The sequence below is a fragment of the Bufo bufo genome, chromosome 2, assembly GCF_905171765.1.
Source record: "Bufo bufo chromosome 2, aBufBuf1.1, whole genome shotgun sequence".
Classification (NCBI taxonomy): Eukaryota; Metazoa; Chordata; class Amphibia; order Anura; family Bufonidae; genus Bufo; species Bufo bufo.
Genome location: NC_053390.1, coordinates 123,295,067 through 123,318,560, shown reverse-complemented (window position 1 = coordinate 123,318,560; position 23,494 = coordinate 123,295,067). Strand labels below are relative to the sequence as shown.

Here is a 23,494-nt window from a genome sequence, read left to right as displayed (position 1 = left end):
GCATTTTCCAGGGGCCCTAATGTGTGGTAAGTAGGTAAATGACCTGTGAAATCCGAAAGGTGCTCTTTGGAATGTGGGCCCCTTTGCCCACCTAGGCTGCAAAAAAGTGCCACACATGTGGTATCTCCGTACTCGGGAGAAGTTGGGGAATGTGTTTTGGGGTGTCATTTTACATATACCCATGCTGGGTGAGAGAAATATCTTGGCAAAAGACAACTTTTCCCATTTTTTATACAAAGTTGGCATTTGACCAAGATATTTATCTCACCCAGCATGGGTATATGTAAAAAGACACCCCAAAACACATTCCTCAACTTCTCCTGAATACAGAGATACCAGATGTGTGACACTTTTTTGCAGCCTAGGTGGGCAAAGGGGCCCATATTCCAAAGAGCACCTTTCGGATTTCACTGGTCATTTTTTACAGAATTTGATTTCAAACTCCTTACCACACATTTGGGCCCCTAGAATGCCAGGGCAGTATAACTACCCCACAAGTGACTCCATTTTGGAAAGAAGACACCCCAAGGTATTCGCTGATGGGCATAGTGAGTTCATGGAATTTTTTATTTTTTGTCACAAGTTAGTGGAATATGAGACTTTGTAAGAAAAAAATAAATAAAAAAAAAAATCATCATTTTCCACTAACTTGTGTCATTTTACATATACCCATGCTGGGTGAGAGAAATATCTTGGCAAAAGACAACTTTTCCCATTTTTTATACAAAGTTGGCATTTGACCAAGATATTTATCTCACCCAGCATGGGTATATGTAAAAAGACACCTAAAAACACATTCCTCAACTTCTCCTGAATACAGAGATACCAGATGTGTGACACTTTTTTGCAGCCTAAATGCGCAAAGGGGCCCACATTCCTTTTATGAGGGCATTTTTAGACATTTGGATCCCAGACTTCTTCTCACGCTTTAGGGCCCCTAGAATGCCAGGGCAGTATAAATACCCCACATGTGACCCCATTTTTGAAAGAAGACACCCCAAGGTATTCAATGAGGGGCATGGCGAGTTCATAGAAATTTTTTTTTTTTGGCACAAGTTAGCGGAAATTGATTTTATTTATTTTTTTCTCACAAAGTCTCCCTTTCCGCTAACCTGGGACAAAAATTTCAATCTTTCATGGACTCAATATGCCCCTCACGGAATACCTGGGGGTGTCTTCTTTCCGAAATGGGGTCACATGTGGGGTATTTATACTGCCCTGGCATTCTAGGGGCCCTAAAGCGTGAGAAGAAGTCTGGAATATAAATGTCTAAAAATTTTTACGCATTTGGATTCCGTGAGGGGTATGGTGAGTTCATGTGAGATTTAATTTTTTGACACAAGTTAGTGGAATATGAGACTTTGTAAGAAAAAAATAAATAATTCCGCTAACTTGGGCCAAAAAAATGTCTGAATGGAGCCTTACAGAGGGTGATCAATGACAGGGGGGTGATCAATGACAGGGGGGTGATCAGGGAGTCTATATGGGGTGATCACCACAGTCATTGATCACGCCCCTGTAAAGCTCCATTCAGACGTCCGTGTGCGTTTTGCGGATCCGATCCATCTATCAGTGGATCCGTAAAAATCATGCGGACATCTGAATGGAGCTTTACAGGGGGGTGATCAATGACAGGGGGGTAATCAATGACAGGGGGGTGATCAGGGAGTCTATATGGGGTGATCACCACAGTCATTGATCATGCCCCTTTAAGGCTCCATTCAGACGTCCGTGTGCGTTTTGCGGATCCGATCCATCTATCAGTGGATCCGTAAAAATCATGCGGACGTCTGAATGGAGCTTTACAGGGGTGTGATCAATGACAGGGGGGTAATCAATGACAGGGGGGTGATCACCACAGTCATTGATCATGCCCCTGTAAGGCTCCATTCAGACGTCCGTGTGCGTTTTGCGGATCCGATCCATCTATCAGTGGATCCGTAAAAATCATGCGGACGTCTGAATGGAGCTTTACAGGGGGGTTATCAATGACAGGGGGGTAATCAATGACAGGGGGGTGATCAGGGAGTCTATATGGGGTGATCACCACAGTCATTGATCATGCCCCTGTAAGGTTCCATTCAGACGTCCGTGTGCGTTTTGCGGATCCGATCCATCTATCAGTGGATCCGTAAAAATCATGCGGACATCTGAATGGAGCTTTACAGGGGGGTGATCAATGACAGGGGGGTAATCAATGACAGGGGGGTGATCAGGGAGTCTATATGGGATGATCACCACAGTCATTGATCATGCCCCTGTAAGGCTCCATTCAGACGTCCGTGTGCGTTTTGCGGATCCGATCCATCTATCAGTGGATCCGTAAAAATCATGCGGACGTCTGAATGGAGCTTTACAGGGGGGTGATCAATGACAGGGGTGTAATCAATGACAGGGGGGTGATCAGGGAGTCTATATGGGGTGATCACCACAGTCATTGATCATGCCCCTGTAAGGCTCCATTCAGACGTCCGTGTGCGTTTTGCGGATCCGATCCATCTATCAGTGGATCCGTAAAAATCATGCGGACGTCTGAATGGAGCTTTACAGGGGTGTGATCAATTACAGGGGGGTAATCAATGACAGGGGGGTGATCAGGGAGTCTATATGGGGTGATCAGGGGTGATCAAGGGTGAATAAGGGGTTAATAAGTGACGGGGGGGGGTGTAGTGTAGTGTGGTGCTTGGTGCAACATATTACTGAGCTACCTGTGTCCTCTGGTGGTCGATCCAAACAAAGGGGACCACCAGAGGACCAGGTAGCAGGTATATTAGACGCTGTTATCATAACAGCGTCTAATATACCTGTTAGGGGTTAAAAAAATCACATCTCCAGCCTGCCAGCGAACGATCGCCGCTGGCAGGCTGGAGATCCACTTTCTTACCATCCGTTCCTGTGAGCGCGCGCGCCTGTGTGCGCGCGTTCACAGGAAATCTCGGCCATCGCGAGAGGACGCGCCGGCGCGTCCACTCGGAATGAATCAACCACCTCCAGGACGCGTCTGTGCGTACAGTGGTCCGGAGGTGGTTAATAACTGGATATGACAGCAGTATACAACCCTTGAATTTCACACGTGCTGATGCTGCAAGGGCTGTAAAATTGTGTATTTTGGCCAAAAAGTGTGTTTTTAAAAACCCAGAAAACTATGGCTGTATTTCTAGCTTAAATTGCACACTGACTTAGGGTCCATTCACACGTCCGTTTTTTCTTTCCTGATCTGTTCCGTTTTTTGCGGAACAGATCTGGACCAGATCTGGACCCATTCATTTTCAATGGGTCCTGGAAAAAATCGGACAGCACAATGTGTGCTGTCAGTTTCCGTTGTTATGTTCCGCATGTCCGTTTAAATATAAAACATGTCCTATTCTTTTCCGCAAAATTCGGATCCTGGTACAATACAAAGTCAATGGATCCGCAAAAAACGGAAGACATTCGGATGTCATTACCTATGTCATCTGTTTTATGCGGATTCCGTTCCTGGAAATTACATTTTAATTTTTTATTTTTTTTAAAGAAATCCAAACAACTTTATTTGCTTATTGAAATTTATACATGTTTCCGTTTTTTGCGGATCCGCAAAAAACGGATGACATACGGATGACATACGGAAACATTTTCAGGAACAACGGATGCGCAAAAAACGGACCGAAAATCGGGATATAGAAAAATACTGACGTGTGAATGTAGCCTAATCCAGATGTTGTATATTGCCAAAAAGTGGGTTTTTTACTAACAGAATAATTTTTTTTTGTCAATGGGCTCAGGGCAGGGTAAAAAGATTGTGCCCTGCACCCACACAACTAATTGCATGTAGATCGCCGAATTAGATTCTCTCCTATTCTCAGCTACGTGACTCAAGCTTATATAGAGCCTGGGTCACATGCTGCACTGGCTAATCACAGCTATGCCATTAGTAGGCATGGCTGTGATGGCTTCTAAGGTCAGACAGTTAAATGCTTGTTGATTGGCTGCTCTGCTGCCTTTTAAAAAGCGCAAAGAAAGCGACGAACACCGAACCCGAACTTTTACTGAAATGTTTGGGTTTGGGTCCGTGGTCCAAAAATCCTAAAGTTCGGTTGCTCAACCCTAATCATGGGTATTGATGAAAAAAAATCTAGAATATTTGCGATTACGAAGATATAGCACTATATTCTAGATATTGATGAATTCTCAAAGTGCCAATATTCGCAATAAAAATTTGTGATTAGAATATTCGCGATCAACACTACTAACCATATTGAACAAAAATGTATTATCATAGAAACTATGTTTTTACATTTTATCAAATGCTTCTTACGTGTTTACATATGATACTCTAATACTTTTTCATTGCTTCAGTCGTAATTGAAGCAGACCACAATAACATATACACTGTACAGTTTCTAGGAAAAGTGAGGCTTACAATTATTTTTGTTCTAAAAGCTTTGACTTTTATTCCATTTGGGTTTACTTTGCAACGGTTTAATTAACCAATCTTGTCAAATACATTTTAATGACTATGTCTGCATGACCCGGTAGCCTTGATGAAAACATCTGTTCCACTTCATTAGGGTTCTAGCTATAGTTGGTTAGTAATGTGCGATTGGCCAAAGAGCTGCATCACAGTTGTATTGGTGGCTTCCACGGTACATTAGGATTTGTTAACCACACTCCATCAACATGCGGCAGAGTGACAAACAGAGCTGGAGGTACAGTATGAATGGTGGGCGTGAGATGACAGTGTTCTCCAGCTTAACATGTGATTTCCCTGGAGCCGATCTCAGACGTAGAACGATGAACTGGGTTCTCAGTTTGGCCTGTAATCCTAGAATGAACAATGGGCTGGTGTTAGGATATGTACAAAATGTGCAGAAACTGGTGACATGCCTTATGATGCAAAACCAATATAAGAAAACATTGGAGATGCCTGTTATGCTAAACAATATCCAAAGGAAATTAGATTATTAATTCCAAATGTTCTGGCAAGATACCCACCTTAGCTTTGCCAACACAACGTTGGCGAACGGCACTGAATCCCCACGAAGAGAAAAGAGCTTAATAGCTTAATGTAATATGGCATGTTTAGAGCTAAGTATATGAATAAAAGTCAAAACGTAGGGATGGATTACAGGGCCAGAAATCAATAAAATTCTACCCAAAGTATTGCCCATAAGAAACAGCATTGTTTACTGCTTAAACACCCAAGTTAAACAAATATTACAAATACTACTAAATGCTATTTGTAATAAGCATAAAGAACAAACAGAATACAATCTATGTAGTAAACCATAATACACAGTGTCCTCTGGTGCTAATAAATGTGGCCTTATAAAAGAAACATATAAAATAAAAATGTCCAGCATTTTTAAGAAGATGAGATTTTCTATATTTTTTTTCCCCCTTTTTTAATGGGTTCAGGGCCGCTCAGACTATATACATTTGGGCGATCCATGTTCATCTCTCCAATGATGTTTCTGAACCTGCTTGGAGAGAAAGTAGCTGCACACAGATTGGAGCTGGGGTTCTCAATGGGGAGCCGGCTGTCATAGAAGTCAGTCAGAAACAGTTGATTACTAAATGAGCGCTGTATAGACAAATGAGGCAAATAGCCACGACGCTTCCTGCTGACCCCTGGTCAGCTCAGCAATGAGGCTGATCAGCCTTGTACAACTATTCTGGGGGCTGCATTTTACCCTGTAACTGGGGCTCATATGTATTTATATAAAATGTATTTTATTTGCTTTTACCACGTGTATATATTTTTTTTACAATAAAGCCCCATGTATCACTGAAAAACAGAAACAGTTTTCAATATCATGTGTATTAAAAAAAAATTGGATGGATCTTGAACTTGTTAAAGAGAATCTACCAACAAGATTATTATCTAGAAGAAGGAATGGGAAAGAAAGGTGCATTTTATTAAAAAGAACCTGTCACCACAAAATGAAGTGTAATCTGTAGACAGTATGCAATAGAGCAGGAGGAGCTCAGCAGATTGGCATACAGTATGGTGGGAAAAGATTAGGCAGGGTGGTGTGGATCTCCATAAAAAGACCAGCCCTATATGAAAACTTATTAGCAATGCCTTAATGGGAAAGGATATGCAAAGAGGTATCTCCCAAGAAAAAGAGCTATCTCGCTAGCGCCACCTTGTGGAAGTGGCTCCCTGTGAGACAAAATCCGACTTGGAATATGACAAGGGAAAATGCCAAGCTTTACCAACATGCAGGAAACATATAGAAACATATAGAACTTGTGGGTATACATGTGGGTATACATAATTATAAGATTATACTGCTATACTATTGCACTAGACTATACATCAAACCTGACAAGTGAGATACAGAAAACACAATGGGGAGATTTATCAAAAATGGTGTAAAGTAGAACTGGCTAAGTTGCCCATAGCATCCAATCTGATCCCACTTCATTTTTCAGAGCTCCTTTGGAAAATGAAAGGTGGAATCTGATTGGTTGCTATGGGCAACAAAGCCAGTTTTCCTTTACACCAGTTTTTAAAAATCTCCCGCAGAGTATCAGCCGATTGTGCCAGTTCTAGTGGCCATTGTGAATGCTGGAATATTTGAAGACTATTATGAGGTTAGTCAAATATAATAGTAAAAACACATCAAAACGCAAAAAGTTATTTTCAGTTCTAGTGGCCAGCAACTCCACGCCCCCCCCCCCCCCTCCCATTCTGCGGGACCTGCAAAAGGAAGCTTACTTACCTGCTTCACAGCGCCGGCTCCCAGCTTCTTCTCCCAGCCTGCGATGCTCTTCGGAGCTCCAGCATTGTCAACATCCGATTTGCAAATCACAGGTCGCGGTGCTGTCAGGTTCCCCGTGTGTCATGACAAATAGTCGAAAGGGAAGCCTGACACTGCCACGTCCTGTGATTTACTGTGGCATTGTCAAACCAGATGTTGACATCACTGGAACTCCAAGGAGCATCGCAGGCCTGGAGTAGGAGTGAGGAGCTGGCGCCAGGAAGCAGGTAAGTAAGCTTCCCTTTGGAGGTCCTACACAATGGGGAAGGGAGTTGTCAAATCTCCCCCCATTCTGCACAACTCCTTTAAGCAAATGTAATTCTCCTATACATTCCTTAAAAAAAAAAAAAAGTCACCTCCCAAGGTTTACCTTAATTATTCACAGTATCCCAATATTCGTTATTAAATTTATTTGGGCATTTTTGATGGTATCATAAAATTGCAATTAGTCGGTCATTTTTTTATTTTTTATACAGCAACACTGGGTGGGCACAGCAAAACCAGCCTGTCAAGCTTCTTCTCTAGTGTCCTTCAGGTACTTTTTTTTTATTTTTTATTAAAGGGATTCTCTGGGCTTTTACTATTGATGACCTATCCTCATGATAGGTCATCAATATCAAATCGGCGGGGGTCTGACACCCGGCACCCCGCCGATCAGCTGTATGAAGAGACGGCGCGCACAGTGCGCATGTGCAGTCTCACTTCTCTCTTCCTGTCCACTGCTGCTGTCTGGGTTTTTCAGCTCCATACACTGCGTGCAGAATTATTAGGCAAATGAGTATTTTGACCACATCATCCTCTTTATGCATGTTGTCTTACTCCAAGCTGTATAGGCTCGAAAGCCTACTACCAATTAAGCATATTAGGTGATGTGCATCTCTGTAATGAGAAGGGGTGTGGTCTAATGACATCAACACCCTATATTAGGTGTGCATAATTATTAGGCAACTTCCTTTCCTTTGGCAAAATGGGTCAAAAGAAGGACTTGACAGGCTCAGAAAAATCAAAAATAGTGAGATATCTTGCAGAGGGATGCAGCACTCTTAAAATTGCAAAGCTTCTGAAGCGTGATCATCGAACAATCAAGCGTTTCATTCAAAATAGTCAACAGGGTCGCAAGAAGCGTGTGGAAAAACCAAGGCGCAAAATAACTGCCCATGAACTGAGAAAAGTCAAGCGTGCAGCTGCCAAGATGCCACTTGCCACCAGTTTGGCCATATTTCAGAGCTGCAACATCACTGGAGTGCCAAAAAGCACAAGGTGTGCAATACTCAGAGACATGGCCAAGGTAAGAAAGGCTGAAAGACGACCACCACTGAACAAGACACACAAGCTGAAACGTCAAGACTGGGCCAAGAAATATCTCAAGACTGATTTTTCTAAGGTTTTATGGACTGATGAAATGAGAGTGAGTCTTGATGGGCCAGATGGATGGGCCCGTGGCTGGATTGGTAAAGGGCAGAGAGCTCCAGTCCGACTCAGACGCCAGAAAGGTGGAGGTGGAGTACTGGTTTGGGCTGGTATCATCAAAGATGAGCTTGTGGGGCCTTTTCGGGTTGAGGATGGAGTCAAGCTCAACTCCCAGTCCTAATGCCAGTTTCTGGAAGACACCTTCTTCAAGCAGTGGTACAGGAAGAAGTCTGCATCCTTCAAGAAAAACATGATTTTCATGCAGGACAATGCTCCATCACACGCGTCCAAGTACTCCACAGCGTGGCTGGCAAGAAAGGGTATAAAAGAAGAAAATCTAATGACATGGCCTCCTTGTTCACCTGATCTGAACCCCATTGAGAACCTGTGGTCCATCATCAAATGTGAGATTTACAAGGAGGGAAAACAGTACACCTCTCTGAACAGTGTCTGGGAGGCTGTGGTTGCTGCTGCACGCAATTTTGATGGTGAACAGATCAAAACACTGACAGAATCCATGGGTGGCAGGCTTTTGAGTGTCCTTGCAAAGAAAGGTGGCTATATTGGTCACTGATTTGTTTTTGTTTTGTTTTTGAATGTCAGAAATGTATATTTGTGAATGTTGAGATGTTATATTGGTTTCACTGGTAAAAATAAATAATTGAAATGGGTATATATTTGTTTTTTGTTAAGTTGCCTAATAATTATGCACAGTAATAGTCACCTGCACACACAGATATCCCCCTAAAATAGCTAAAACTAAAAACAAACTAAAAACTACTTCCAAAAATATTCAGCTTTGATATTAATGAGTTTTTTGGGTTCATTGAGAACATGGTTGTTGTTCAATAATAAAATTAATCCTCAAAAATACAACTTGCCTAATAATTCTGCACTCCCTGTATATATATATATAAAAGAATAGAGGGCATCTCATGAGGGTGGTGCCACTGGTGTAAATACCTCAAATAACATACAGTATTTTTCACCCTATAAGACGCACCTGCCCATAAGACACACCTAGGTTTTAGAGGAGGACAATAAGAAAAAAATATTTTTTCAATAGACCAGCATCAGACCTCTAATGTTAAATCAGACCTCAGATCACAGCCCCAATCAGACTCACAATGTTAATAAGACCCTCAATAAGACCTCAGATCAGACCCACAATAAGACCTCAGCTCAGACTCCAACGTGAATGACACCGAATCAGACCTCAGATAAGAGCCGCAATATAAATAAGACTCCCCATTCAGACCTCAGATGAGACCCCCATACTTCATATCAGACCCCCATACTTTAGATCAGACCCCTATGCCTCAGATCAGACCCCCATGCCTCAGAGCAAATATAAAAAAAATCAACTTACCTCTCCTACTCCGGTTGCCACGGGCTCTCAGGATCTAACTCTCTCTCTCTTCTTCCTGGCGTGCACTGTGCTGTGACCCGATGCGCACAGCCTGAGGTCACAGAGCGTCCTCATGCTGTGCACAATCACAGCACGGCCGACGGCAGAGGACCAGGAAGCGGTGAGTACAGACCCCGGGAAGCGCGGCATTCACCACTTCCCGATCCTCCGCTACTAATGAGCGCTTCCATTCGCCGCATGAAAAGCTGGGACTTTTTCCCGCACTTTTGGGGGGAAAAAGTGCTTCTTATGGAGCGAAAAATACGGTACCTACAGTAACTGGCTGACTGCAGATATGGTCCTTAATATGCAAAAAAAAAAGTAAAAGTGAACAAGGCCCTGGGTCCAGATGGATTACACGATATAGATCTAAAGGAACTCAGTTCAGTTATTGCTTTGCCTCTGTTTATATATTTCCAGATTCTTTAATGACAGGCATTGTACCAAGGGACTGGCGCAAGGCAGATATGGTGCCCATTTTCAAAAAGGATGCTAGGTCTTCAATAGGAAATTATAGACCAGTAAGTTTAAGATCCATTGTTGGTAAAATGTTTGAGGGCCTTCTACGAGACTCCATACAGGGTTATTTAACTGTCAATAATATTATAAGTGATAGCCAACATGGTTTTACTAAGAACAGAAGCTGTCAAATTAACCTGATTTGTTTTTATGAGGAGGTGAGTAAAAACCTGGACAGAGGGAGTGCTGTGGATATTGTGCTTTTGGACTTTGCAAAGGCGTTTGATACTGACCCACACGGACAACTAATGGGAAAATGGAGGTCTATCGGTTTAGAAAATATAATTTGTAATTGGATTGAAAATTGGCCTCATTGTGCCGTTATGCAGTATGGGACCAGTGTATCCAATGAAGAGACCACAGCACTCGCACAAGCACCCTGCCCCTTCAGCTGATCAGACCCCCACTGATCTAATGGTGATGGCCTATCCTAACGATAGGCAACCCGTTTTAAAAAGTTGGATAACCCCTTTAATAATAAATCTGCACAATGCAGGAATATAGAGGAATGACATAAGCTCCTGCTTGCACAGAAGCAGTATTCTGACATGTCGATCTGCACACGCCTGCCAAGATATACAGTACCTTGCAATGAAATTCTTTATTTTGACAGAAAGTAACTATTTCATGGTGAAAATTTCTGGACTGGCGTCTGTAGATGAAACATGGGCACAGTCCCAATGACCTCAGACTCCTTTGTAGCACCTGGAATTTTTTTCCTTCGTGAATTTCATTAGGCTTCGCTTTTTTCCTTCCAAGTATAATGCTGCAGATTTAATTATCACAGAATGGCTCTTCTGATTTGATGCCAATCATTTCTGCAGTTATACGCTGGTAATCTGCACCATAGCTTCTAGGATTTCAAAGCAGGTGAAAGGAATGTAGTAATGCAGACCGACTAAGAATACACAAATACATTAAAGGGGTTTCTGAAAGCAAAAAAGGTCTTGTCTCGGGGCTGTGTGTCTGGTATTCAACTGAATCGGGCTGAGATGCAATGCCAAACACAACCCATGAATAAGGGTGGCCCTATTACTTAAAAGAGTTATCTAGGATTTTACTACTGCTTACCTATCCTCAAGGACAGGTCATCAGTATCTGATCGGTGGGGATCTGACACCTGGGACCCCCGCCAATCTTGTGAGAGCCGCTGTCCTTTGGCAGCTTACCAAGCACAGTTCCATAAATTGTATAGCGGCTGTGCTTGGTATCACAGCACCACTGCCTTCTCAAACAGCTGAACGTCAGGGGTCCCGGATGTCAGATCACCACCAGATACTGATGACCTATCCTGAAGATAGGTCATCAGTAAACAAAATTTCGGGAAAACCCCTTTAAAGATGGATGGTCCTTGGTCAACCCCTTTAAATGTGTCGAAATAATAGGTGGCAGGAACATTTTCATACTTCTGACATATAAAAATTAACAAAATCTATATAATAAAAACTCATTGAAGATAACTAGTGAGTGTATGGAGGCTTATTTTCAAGCAATGCTCCATGGGAGTATGCAAATGAACTGTCAGTCAAACCAAAGACTTCTCCAAAGGTAAGAGCAACCCTTCTGCAGGGCCCATGGTCCTCTGAAAATGTCATTCTGCCTTAGGGTACGGCCACACATATTAATGAAGACCGCACTGTATAGTCCTTCTTCATTGTTAATAGCCACGCAGCACCTTTAAACAGGGGCTGTTGCTGTATATGGGGTTTGGCTGGTTAGGTGGGGGTTCAATATGCATATTATTGCTGTTTTGCCTGCAATCTCCTACAGGTTATTTGACAGTAAACACTGAATATTAATCAGCTCTGGCATACCCACTTCTCCAACCCCAGCGCTCTCCGGCACTACAGGTGGGAGCCCTTCTTCTGACATCTGCTTTTCCTCCTTTTCCACATCATCTAATATCGGTGAGAATACAGTATGTCATCAGGAACATCCAGCTCCCCATCTCTCTGCATCTTGCTGACTTTTCTAGGACATGGAAACTTTGAAGGTTGATTTGAAAAAAGTTAAGCCTGCCAGATGAGGATGGTCATCATTAAGACCTTGCCACCCTAAGCAGGGCCGGCTCCAGGTTCATGCGGCCCATGGGCAATAAAGTCTCAGTGGGCCCCCTTGTGGCATTTTGCACTGCGCTTAAAGTAATGAAACTGCATGTATTATAGATTAAATACCTTACACAGAGCATGCTACAGAGCGGATATATGTGTATCAGTCCTTATGTGCTTACTTTTATTTTCTACCCAGTGTTTCAGTTCCTCAGGTCTACTCACTGATATGTGCCCCCTCATGGTAAATATGCCAAGATATGCCCCCTTCATAGTAGATATGCCAAGATATGTGCCCCCCTAACAGTCGATATGCCAAGATATTTGCCCCCTTCACAGTATATATGCCAAAATATGTGCCGCCTCACAGTTGATATGCCAAGATATGTGCTCCCTCACAGTAGATATGCCAAGATATGTGCCCCCTCATAGTACATATGTGCACCCTTCACATTAGATATCCCAAAATTTGTGCCCTCTCACAGTTGATATACCAAGATGTGTGCCCCCTTCACAGTAGATATGCCAAGATATGTGACCTCTTACGGTGGATATGCCAAGATATGTGACCTCTTACAGTGGATATGCCAAGATATGTGCCCCGTGCCCCCTTCACAGTGGTTATGCCCAGATGTGCCCCCTTCACAGGAAGTGAAAAAAACAAAAAATAAATACTCCTCGCCTCAATCACCTGGCTCCTCCCATGATCTGCACTCCCCATCAGCAGAAGCAGGATACTGTGACACATCGCACTGCTGTGTAGGAGGAGCAGAGGCTGATTCCCAGCCTGCCCCTCTCCTCCTTCTACACAGATCAGCAGGACGATGTGTGAGGACATCGTGCTGCTGCTGCTGAGCGCTGGCGGCTCAATTGTGGAGTGGGGAGCAAATAGTTCCCTGCTTCAGTGGCGTGCCTACGGTGTTTGGCACCTGGGGCGGGTCCTTTCTCTAGCACCCACCCCAATACTTAAAAAAAACCAGAATTAGTCTTACCAGTAATTCAGTTTCGATGAATCCACCATGACGGCAACCAAGTAGAGAGATTGACCCCTGACCTTTCAGGGGCAGGAACAGAGAAAGGTTAAATTGCCCCCTATCACCACCGTTCACTAGTGTGTTACTAGATTACAGTGCTCCATAACCCACCATGTGTAGATAAATTTATATATATATATATATATATATATATATATATATATATATATATATATAATTATTATAATTATTTTTTATTTTTATTGGGGGGGGGGGGGGGGTTATTGTGCCGTCATGGTGGATTCATGGAAACTGAATTACCGGTAAGACTAACTCCGGTTTTCCATTTCACCACCATGACAACAACCAAGTAGAGACCTAACAGATCACTAATATTAAGGGGGGCTACGGCTTGTAGGACTTCACGCCCAAATGATAGCTCCAAGGACCTTGACAGGTCTAATCTGTAATGTTTTATAAAGGTGTTCATACTGGACCAGGTTACAGCCCTGTATATCTGCTCTAAAGAAGCACCTGCTTTTTCTGCATATGATGATGACCTGACCCTGGTAGAATGTGCTTTTATTTCAACAGGGCAATCGAGGCACTGAATTCTGTAACAATCTGAAATGGTCTGTTTAATCCATCTAGCGGTGGATGCCTTTGATACCACTTTTCCTTTATTTTTTTCCCGATAATTGGACTAACAGGTTATCTACTAATCCAAACCCTTTGGTGACTTCTAAGTATCTGAGGACAATTCTCCTGACATCAAGGGAATGAAATTTCCTCTCTCTAGAATTTTTAGGATCCGTACAAAAGGAAGGTAGTATTATTTCTTGTTCTCTATGGAAATCAGATACTACTTTTTGGCAGAAAACCTGAATCTAACCTCAGGATTATTCTATTGTCTCGCGTAGTGAGATAGGGTTCACTAATTGAGAGGGCCTGAATTTCATTCAGCCTTCTGGCTGATGAGATAGCTATAAGGAAAGCATTTTTTGAGACAGAACCTTCATGGAGCATTCATCCAGTGGTTCGAATGGTCCATCTATGGCCCGCCAAGTCAGTGTCAAAGAAGGCACTCACGGCTAATATTTGATCCTTCAAGGTAGATGGTCTAAGACCCAACTCCAGACCTCTTTGAAGAAAGTCAAGAATCTTTTGAATATTAGGTTCTGAATGATTAGGTGTTATTTCCCCTGTCCAAGCACAGAACTTTTTCCATATTTTAAGGTAAATAGATGATGTCACCTTCTTCCTGCTTGCTTTAAAAGTAGATATTACTTTTTCTGATAGACCTTTATGTCTTAAGATGTCAGATTCAGGATCCACGCCGTTAGTTTGAAGAACTCCGGATGAGGATGTGTGATCGGGCCCTGAACTAAGATGTCCTTCTTGAAGGGAAGGATCCATGGTTCCTGTGATGTCAGTCTCGTTAGTAGAGAGAACCAACTCCTTTTTGGCCAAAACAGAGTTATTAAAATTAGAGTTGCTCTCTCTTGCATGGCCTTCTGTATTACTCTGGGGATTAGTTGAAATGGGGGAAACGCATAAGTGAGGTCCCAATCCCAGCTCTGTGAGAACGCGTCTATTGCCCAGGGTTTGTCCCTTGGATTCAGAGAGTAGAACAGCGGGACCTTCGCGTTTTCTTTCGAGGCAAACAGGTCTATAGATGGTCAACCGAATCTTTTTACTATCATGTCTGTTTAAAAACCATTCTCCTTGATCTATTTTCTTCCTGCTTAGGAAATCCGCTACCAAATTTTTTCTCCCTTTTAAATGTACAGCTGAGATGGATTTCACCGTACTTTCTGCCCAGGAGAATATTTTCCCTGACAGGTTCCCTAGTCTTACTGACCTTGTTCCTCCCTGATGTCTGAGGTAGGATACCGTCGTCACATTGTCTGAGAATTGTTTTTATATGTCGGCCCTTAAAAGCAGCCTGAGAAGAATTAAAGGTCTCCCAGACTGCTCTGAGCTCTTGATAATTCGATGACTGGACTGCTATCTCTGCTTACCAGACTCCCTGATAGAGGCTTTCGTTGACCTTTGCTCCCAATCCTGTACCGCTTGCATCAGTGTGGATCACTACTGATGGTGTTTTCTGCCAGACTACTCCTTTCTTCAAATTTTTTGAAGTCAGCCACCAGAGGGAAGAGTTTTTTACGTGTTCCGGAATCTGAATTTTCTGGTCCAGTGATTTCTGGCATTTGACCCACTTCCTGTCACGGCTGAGGATGGGGGAAACCCTCAGCCATGCGATGCCAGGAGATGGTAGGTCGCTACTTGGCCAGGACCACAGAATTAGGGAGCAGGTCACCTCCTATCGCATCCCTAATCTGACCCTGACTCCTAGCTGCATGAGCCGACCTTGATGGTAGGAGGGCTCATGCTCCGGAACCTCGGATCCCTACTAACCCTCCGCAGATCCCTGAGCTAGGAGCTGAGTAGACAGCCCGTTCCTCCTGGACGCGGAGAAACAGGAGTCTAAAGTGGCCAAGCTGCAAGGGGATAGGAACAAGAACAGCCTATGGATATGGCAGGAGAACTACACTAGTTCACACCTACCTGCCACAGCCTTGCTGACTGGATCCCGTGCTCACAGCTGATGTCCACACTATACAGAAAACACACACAGGAACCCAGATCCATAGCTGCATTAGCACATGAAAGGAAAACAACATCGACTAAACATAACATTTGCTATGACCACAAGGGTGGCCCTCACTGGCAGATGGTATTAGGTATGAGGATGACTCCAGCAGACCATGGCTGAAGTACCTCTCTGACCACTGCTCTCAGCAGAGGCTATATAGGCCCAAGTAGCCACACCCACACAGACACACCCAGTGCTCACAGTCTAGGAAGGGAATTAACCCTTCTCACACCAGGGAAGGGAAGACCGCAACTTAAAAGGAAATACGCACACAATTACACTGCAGCTGTTACCGCAGGCAACGACATGCGTGGCAACCGTGTCCTGGGAGTCAGCCAGAAGGCCAAGACACAGCCACCACATGTACACAAAAACATGTTGCCACGGGCAGCCACAAGTCAAGGGAAACTGTCAGTGCAAACACACAAACCGGGTGCACACCAAACCTATAAAAAGGCACACCTACAAAGACAGGTTGCCAGGTGCAACCGCATGCAGATTGCAGCAAGCTGCCAAGCAACAGCTCAGGCTGCTATGCTGCCAAGTACATTATAAGAACATGTTGCCAACGGCAACCACAAGTGAGGCAACATACAAGCGACCCTCACCTGTGGTTGAAACAACCACACGAGACCGCAGGCAACAGCATGCGGTTTAGGAGTCACGACCATGACCATGGTCGTGACACTTCCTCAGTAACCAGGCTTGGAGAGTTCTGAAGTGGATCTGACACCAGGGAACCGCCACAATGCAGGATGCCATTTGACCTAAAAGACTCTTGGCTTCTCTGATGAAGTAAGATCTTATTTTCAGAAACTGCCTGGTCATTCTTTGTATAGTTTCTATCCTTTCTGCTTGGAGAAAGCATGTTTGTTTTACAGAGTCTAGGAGAATACCGAGGAATTTCACCTTTGTTTTCGGTAGTAGGCACGATTTGCCTTGGTTTATTACCCATCCTAGACTTCTAAAAGATGACAAAATCTGTTTAGATCTGTTTCTATTTGATGTCTTATACTATGAGAAAATCATCCAGATAGGGGACTATTGTTAACCCTTTTGTTCTCAGGAAAACTATCATCTCCACTAGCAGTTTGGTAAAGACCCTGGGTGCAGGTGAAATTTCGAAGGGAAGAGCGACAAATTGAAAATGGACTATATTTCCCATAGGACTTTTTATGGTGAATCTTAAGTATCTTTGTGACTGAGTTCTGATCGGAACGTGATAGTACGCATCCTTTAAATCGATTGTACATATTAGCGCGTTCTTTTTTATCAGTGGGATGGTAGTGTTCAGAGACTCCATTTTGAATTTCCTGTAGGTTATATGTTTGTTTAAATCTTTTAAGTTTATTATCGTTTGATAAGAACCTCCAGGCTTTTTTTTACTAGGAACAGATTTGAGTAGTAGCCCTGTCCTTGTTGAGACTGAGGAACCGGGACTACCACTCCCAACTTTAAGAGATCCTAAACACCTTCCCAGATCTTTTTTAGTTGCGTTTTTGATGGATGACAAGTGATGCAGAACCTTCTTGGGGGGGGGGGGGGGATTCTATTCTGTAACCCTCTTTGATGATGTTCAAGGCCCAGGGGTTTGAAGTTACAGACTCCCATTGGGGAATGAAATCTTTTAGTCTCCCCCCTATCCTGGCGTCATTGTCTGTCGCTACTTTTATTCTGGGGATTGATGAGATACCCTCTACTGCGCCCCCCTTTTTGGTAACTCCAGTGCCCCATTTTACCTTTTCCCCGATAGGATCTTTCCTGGTTATTCTGGGGACAAAAGGGCAACTTCCTCCTAGGGAGTCTCTCTAGGATTTTGTCCAGGACTGGCCCAAAGACAATTGAATCTATTATCTCATCCCTAGGAGTTTTATTACTCAAATGGTTATGCAGCTCATTCAACCAAAGGTACATCGACCTGGCCACTGATGTTGCTGCAATATTGGTTTTAAGACTATACATGGCCGCCTCCCAGGACTTTCGTGGAAGGCTATCCGCCTTTCTCTCCATGGGGTCTTTTAACTGAGTGGAGTCTTCAAGGGGTAGCTAGGTCTTTTTTATTAACTTTCGCAACCTGTATATCGATTTTGGGTATGTCATCAAAAACTTTTGACTTTTGGGATCAAATGACAGCCTATTTTTAAATTCCCTAGAGATTCCCAATCTCTTTTCTGGCTCCACCCATTCATCCATAATCCTCTCCTTGATGTTCACATTTATGGGAAAGACTCTAGAGCGTTTGGTCTTTAAACCTCCGAACATCTCCTCCTGTATAGAACGGGTTTTTTGGACCTCTTCTATTCCCATAGTATCCCTGACCGCTTTTAAACGGTCGTTCATTTCCTCAGTGGGGAAATTTTTACAGAGTTTACAGAGTTTTTTAGAGTATTGATCAGGAAGCTTAACATAGCATTGAATGCATTTTGTGCTTCTCCTGGGCTTCTTCAAAGCCTGTTTAGAAACCTATAGTAAGAGAGCAGCTTTATCAGTGCAGGATTCTTTGTGTAACACACTTATATACAGCATGTAATATACATATATGTCCTTAAAGACGTAAGGACTCAGTAAAGGAGAGTATATGGAGGTACCATACATAGTATATAATAATCTCTGGGGAGAGGAAAACCCATCCCGCTTCCTTAAGTTGTAGCCTTTTTACAAGAGTATGGTCCCCAACATACTACTACTGAGCCTGCTGCCACTGTATCCCGCATGGGGGAATGCGTTGGAGCATCCAGCTCTCTAGGCAGCTGAAACTCGGGGTCTGACATCTTCCAGTACACCAGGCCTCAGTCAGATCCATGGCCGCTTTGACTTTTAAATCCTTCGGCCCCAGTCACAGAAGTACTTCCGGGTATGCGCGCGCGTGTCTAAACCCGGAAGTGACGTCAGACGCCCGCAACACGTGCGGTTTCTGCATCTAAGCCAGCTGATCTCACTAGGAGACAGGAGGCCGCGGCAGCATCAGGGTAGGTTCCTGATTAACAGGAAGCGTGACCCTGCCTTCTCCCTGCCAGCATTGGAATGAACCGCCGGAGGACAGGGGACATACCCGGGCACCGGATGTATTGCAAGGGAAGTGCAAATACAAAAGAAGTTTTCAAATCCACTTCACCTCCCTGACTGGCAGAGAGGACCTCCTCTGTCCTGGCCACTGTAGGGGCAGGAACACACTGGTGAACGGTGATGGGAGGGGCAATTTAACCTTTCTCTGTTCCTGCCCCTACAGAGGTCAGGGGTCAATCTCTCTACTTGGTTGCTGTCATGGTGGTGAAATGGAAAAATTGTACCCCCTCACAGTAGTATTGCCCTCATTGTACAACCTTCACAATAGTTTTGTACAGATGTGTGCCCCCTCACAGTAGTTATGGCCACATTGTGCCCTCTTACAGTAGTTATGCCCTCTCTGTGCCCCTTTCACAATTGTAATGCCCTATCTGTGCCCCCTCACAGTAATAATCCCCATTGTGCCCCTCCATAGTAATGATCCCCATTGTGCCCCCTTCATAGTAATAATTAGTGTTGAGTGCGAATATTCAAATTGCTAATTTTAATCGCGAATATCGCCACTTCGAGAATTTGTGAATATTTAGAATATAGTGCTATATATTCATATTTACGAATATTCTAATCGCGAATATATTGTGAATTTATCGCGAATACCGGCACTTAGCAACATCCCTAGCAACCAATAGGAAAGTTGCCTATAGGAGTAGTGTTGATCGCGAAATTTCGTATCGCAAATTTTATCATGAATTTTCTGATTGATGATTTTCGCAATCAAGAAAATAATGACGAGATCACGAATTCTCAAATTAGTGAATATATGATGAATATTCGCAAAATATTGCGAATACGAATATTGCCCCTGCCGCTCACTGGTAATAATCCCCATTGTGCCCCCTTCACAGTAATAATGCCCACTGTGCCCCCTTCATTGTAGTAAAGCCCTCTGGCTCTGTGCCCCCTTCACATTAGTAATGCCCTCTGTGGCCCCTCCAGAGTAGTAATGACCTCTGTGCCCCCTCCATAGTATAAATGCCCTCTGTGCCACCTCCATAGTAATAAAGTCCTCATTGCCCCCTCCATTGTAATAAAGACCTCTGTGCCCCCTCCATAGTAATAAAGTCTTCTGTGCCCCCTCCATAGTAATAAAGACCTTTGTGTCCCCTCCATAGTAATAGACCTCTGTGCCCCCTCCATAGTAATAAAGTCCTCTGTGCCCCTCCATAGTAATAAAGTCCTATGTGCCCCCTCCATAGTAATAAAGACCTCTGTGCCCCCTCCATAGTAATAAAGTCCTCTGTGCCCCTCCATAGTAATAAAGTCCTATGTGCCCCCTCCATAGTAATAAAGACCTCTGTGCCCCCTCCATAGTAATAAAGTCCTCTGTGGCCCCTCCATAGTAATAAAGTCCTCTGTGCCCCCTCCATAGTAATACAGTGCTCTGTGACCCCTCTGTATTAAAAACAAAAAAACACAGTAACTACTCACCTTGTCCCGTTCCTGAAGCTCACATACCTCTCTTCCCTGCAGGCACAGATCGCTCTGCAGCACTGTGTGGGCGGAGCATACGCAGATTTCCGGGCTGCAGGCTAAATGGTGGAGCAGGAAGAAGTCTACCTGCTTCACCATTCAGAGCGCCACTGGCCTGAAGAAGGGGAGGAGCGTGGGGAGCTGAGCAGTGAGTGACAGGACCCAGCTCCCTCTGCTCCAGCAATGAGGATTGTAATCATTAAGACCTGGCACCTTAAGCAGGGCCGGCTCTAGGTTCATGTGGGCCCATGGGCGATAAAGTCTCAGTGGGACCCTACGGGGTGGAGACTGGATGGTATTGGTTGGCACGCTGGCACTGGAATAATAAAGGCTTCCATCTTATTGATATTGAATTACATTTACAGCTGATGTAGGAATAAGTAAAATTAGGAATAAATAGAACTGTCACAGAAAAAAAAATCTCCCTGCACTCTCCCTCTCTCTCTACGATTCTTCTATTAATCATTTTCAGCAACACTGTCCCTAGCACATGAGCGCTTGCCATGTCTCTCCCTATGCTCAGCTCACAGGACAATGGCCAAGAGGGATGAGGCTTTTATAGGGCTGTGGCATCACAGGAGATAGCTATCTGCAGATTGGCTGTCGGCACCGCATTATGGGTGATCTCGCGTTCCCCGGCTTGTCTCCTCTACACTTCGTTTTGCTTTGTAACACATGCAGCCGACATTTTAGGAAAACCATATTCGTTACCATGAAGTGTAAGGAAATTCGAATTCATTGCAAATTGAAGTTTACCTAAACTTCAGACCGAATTCCACTTTTAATGCTTTGCTTCGCTCAACACTAGTCAGTAGGTAGCAGTGTTACTGTACGTAACATATGTATTCTGTCGGTACTGTACCTTTAGTGGAGGCAGGCAGAAAGGGAGGGGGTGGGGGTTCGAGGTGCTCGGCTCTGAACTCCTAACTTTTCTGATGCAAAAAACACAGCATTTTCATGCAGCCACCACAGATTATTACAACTTTCATTTCAGCCAACTGTAAGTGCATAAATTCATATGTACTGAGCTCCCCCAAGTGGTACAAACAGGAGCTGATAAGACTTCTTTACAGGTTTCACACCCAAACAGCCTTTCAGAAGTATTCGACCATAATAAACACATTTATATATGGCATTAATCAGTATCAGTTGGTAGCATTAAGTGGGGTACTCCATGGGCTTAAATAACTAAAGGGGTTGTCCAGCGGGATTCCATTTTTTATATGTGAGGCAAAATAGATTGAAGCCAGCAAGGATTTTTATAAGCATTGGAACAGCGGCTGCAAGGAATCAGTGAGTTGAGTGAAGCTTCTCCTTCTACCATATACAGTACAGACCAAAAGTTTGGACACACCTTCTCATTCAAAGAGTTTTCTTTATTTTCATGACTATGAAAATTGTAGATTCACACTGAAGGCATCAAAACTATGAATTAACACATGTGGAATTATATACATAACAAACAAGTCTGAAACAACTGAAAATATGTCATATTCTAGGTTCTTCAAAGTAGCCACCTTTTGCTTTGATTACTGCTTTGCACACTCTTGGCATTCTCTTGATGAGCTTCAAGAGGTAGTCTCCTGAAATGGTCTTCCAACAGTCTTGAAGGAGTTCCTAGAGATGCTTAGCACTTGTTGGCCCTTTTGCCTTCACTCTGCGGTCCAGCTCACCCAAAACCATCTCGATTGGGTTCAGGTCCGGTGACTGTGGAAGCCAGGTCATCTGGCGCAGCACCCCATCACTCTCCTTCATGGACAAATAGCCCTTTCTTTCAAAGTTTTCCCAATTTTTCAGCTGACTGACTGACCTTCATTTCTTAAAGTAATGATGGCCACTCGTTTTTCTTTACTTAGCTGCTTTTTTCTTGCCATAATACAAATTCTAACAGTCTATTCAGTAGGACTATCAGCTGTGTATCCACCTGACTTTTCCTCAACGCAACTGATGGCCCCAACCCCATTTATAAGGCAAGAAATGCCACTCATTAAACCTGACAGGGCACACCTGTGAAGTGAAAACCATTTCAGGGGACTACCTCTTGAAGCTCATCAAGAGAATGCCAAGAGTGTGCAAAGCAGTAATCAAAGCAAAAGGTGGCTACTTTGAAGAACCTAGAATTTTACTTATTTTCAGTTGTTTCACACTTGTATGTTATGTATATAATTCCACATGTGTTAATTCATTGTTTTGATGCCTTCATAGTCATGAAAATAAAGAAAACTCTTTGAATGAGAAGGTGTGTCCAAACTTTTGGTCTGTACTGTATAAAAAACAATCCCCTTCAGGATTAAAGACTGTGCAGCATATATATATATCCTTCACAACTAATAGATTTTGTCATCTTCACAAGAGGTGCTGACTGAAGGCGCAGCACCTCTTGGATAGTAAATAGCAAAACAAGTGATATTTAGTGTGAGGGACTGGACAAAGCAGCGGTGCCCTTAATAGGGTAGGTTCAGTCTCCTTAATAACAAAGTAAACAATAAATGCCGCACCGCAGCCCCTGACGAAGCTAATCGCGAAACCCGGGTCGGGCATTTTTATACGCATGTGAAAATTTTGGAATATGTGAGTACAATAAAACCTTTGTTACCTCTGAAAATTGAGGGTACTGCACCATCTCTCTGTCCTTTTGTGAAGGTAATTTTGACCCGGTGTTGGAGTGAGCAGTCGGTGGCTCAAGGCGGGATCTGATAACCAGCTGGAGGTGTATAGCAGCTTCTTTGAATGACATACTTGTGACTGTTACTTCCGAAAGCTGAATGTGAATCCAGTTCCCTATTTTTACGGTTCTTCATTCTAACAACTTTCATAAACCACTAATATATAGCGCGGTTCCCGCATTTATTGTTTACCTCTTGGATAGTACCACATCCCTTCATTTTAGAGCAGACACAGTGCTATATTTTGTGGTGGTTGTACATGATACTGCAGCTCAGTCCCATTCAAGTTAAAAAGAATCTGTCAGCAGGATCAACTGTATTAAACCATGAATATTGTCTGGAAGCCTGTTCCTGCCAACATCCATACATTGTTCAAATCCATTGCCCCATTCTGTATAAAACAGTGTATCTATTTTATGTAAATAAGGGCTTTGGAGCACCGAAGGGCAGGACCTAGCCCTTTGGTGCACCCAAGCTTCTCCTGCACCATGCACCACAAAATATTGCCAAGATGGAAATAGTTGCACA

At 43.5% G+C, this 23,494-nt stretch overlaps 1 protein-coding gene across 1 annotated transcript in view; it reads right to left on the bottom strand.

Annotated features, from left to right (window-relative positions):
• Positions 1-4,300: 4,300 nt before the first annotated feature.
• The window catches only part of ATG10 (autophagy related 10), a 220,616-nt gene continuing 201,422 nt past the window's right edge, over positions 4,301-23,494 (bottom strand). The window contains exon 8 of the mRNA XM_040421505.1: positions 4,301-4,804. The gene's annotated coding sequence lies outside the window, so the exon portion shown is untranslated. The remainder of the gene's footprint in view (positions 4,805-23,494) is intronic.